Raw genomic sequence first — 1,637 nt, 5'->3', positions numbered from 1 at the left:
GGGCAGAGGGCAGAGGGCGCGGGCGCCGGGCTCTTGTAGGCCGGGACGGGGTGGCCGTGGCGACCTGCCCGCCGGCTGAGCGCCTCGCACGTGACCCCGAGGAACCCGAAACCCAGGAGGGCGGGAGCACCGCCTGGCGCGTCCACGCGGCCGGCTTCCAGGAAGCGTCTGTTCCGGGGCGGGATCGCGGCGGACGCCGCCCTTGGCACGGCCTGTCAATCACTGCCAGTCTCCCGTCTGCCTTCCGCGCCCTGCGGGTGACGGCCCCGCGACCCCTGTCCACCTGCCAGGCCCTCGGCCCGGCCTGCACAGGGGAAGCCCCAAGGTGACACGGTCGCACAGACCCAGCCGTGCGACAGCGGGGAGTCCAGCCAAGCAGGAAGGACCGGCTCCGGGCTTTGGAAACCCCCAGTCACCGGGAAACCCTAAGGTCTCAAGCCCTGTGACCACAGCCGGTGAAGGGGAAGTGCGGCCAGGACAGCGCTCCCTTTCTCGGCCGGGTCCTCGGCTTCCGAGTCCTGTGACAGCAGCCCACCCGCACCCCTTCCTCCTCTGCTGCTCTCAATGGAGAGCGGAGCAAGGTGGTGGGGTTTTGCATTTCGGATTTCGGAGGTGCTGGATGTGTTTTCGAAACGCCTACGAGGGACTTAAGCTAGGGGCCGAAGAGTCGTCTTGTCCCAGGAGGAAACCCGTCCAGAGAGAACACGGGACTCCACTGTCCTGTCCCGTGGCTCTGAGGTTGGGCTGACTGTAACGTGAACAGCAGGGCCACGCCTCACACCACTCTCGTCACAGCCAAGGCGACTCGCCTGCGCTCACGCCCAAGGCCAGCCCTGCCCGTCCTCCGCAGCTGACCAGCTCCCAACGGCACAGACACCGGAAGGGCACCTTCGAGAGGGCACGGCAGGGGCAAGTTGGAAAGTGACGTCGTGTATGTCCAGTGTCTGGGCCACTCAGTGACATCAAAACGGAACCCACGCTCTCCAGGGAACATGGCTGGGCGGCAGCAGCGCCTTACACGCAGTCCGACGGGCGGTCCTTCAGAGGACAGCTGGCCGCCAACACACTACTGACTCCACGACAGAGGACAATAGCGTTTTCAACAAATGCTTGAACATGAATGGCAGCCTAGTCTAGTGACTGAATGGGCCCTAGCATTTTCTATTCGTGTGATTTGGGGTACTTAAGTGTCCTGTGCCTCAGTTTTGTCTCCCACCTATAAAATAATGAAGCAGTCACTCAGAGACGCTGTGAAGATGGAACGAGCGGATTCAGTGTGTGCAGCCCCGACGCTCAGTACATGTTAACGTTCATTTTTGCATAGGCCCGGCCGGGAGGAAGCTAGATGATTGAGGTGGCTTTAGTTAATACTGAAGTTTATAGTGATTAGGGTGATAATATTATTCATCGTGGGGCCAGCAGATAGTGTAGTGATTAAGGTGCTGGACTTCCAGGGGGCCTACCACAATTTGATTCCCAGACCTGGTGGCTTGAAATCACACCGGGCACGTGTGCATGCATGCCGAAAACCCCAGGAGGAGAATGGAGAAGAAGGGATTGAAGCATGGCCATCCCCCCGGGAAGTGATTTCTCATTTTCCCTCTCATTGTCTCTCTCTGGCAAGCATACACACCCTA

General features: G+C 60.3%; 1 long non-coding RNA gene across 1 annotated transcript in view; it reads left to right on the top strand.

Annotated features, from left to right (window-relative positions):
* Positions 1–467: 467 nt before the first annotated feature.
* LOC102476679 (uncharacterized) overlaps positions 468–1,637 on the top strand; it is a 5,129-nt gene continuing 3,959 nt past the window's right edge. The window contains exon 1 of the long non-coding RNA XR_003547695.1: positions 468–1,354. This is a non-coding gene — a long non-coding RNA (uncharacterized LOC102476679). The remainder of the gene's footprint in view (positions 1,355–1,637) is intronic.

This window comes from Tupaia chinensis, unplaced genomic scaffold (assembly GCF_000334495.1).
Source record: "Tupaia chinensis unplaced genomic scaffold, TupChi_1.0 Scaffold000074_1, whole genome shotgun sequence".
NCBI lineage: Eukaryota > Metazoa > Chordata > Mammalia > Scandentia > Tupaiidae > Tupaia > Tupaia belangeri.
This window is presented reverse-complemented; position numbering and strand designations above follow the sequence as displayed.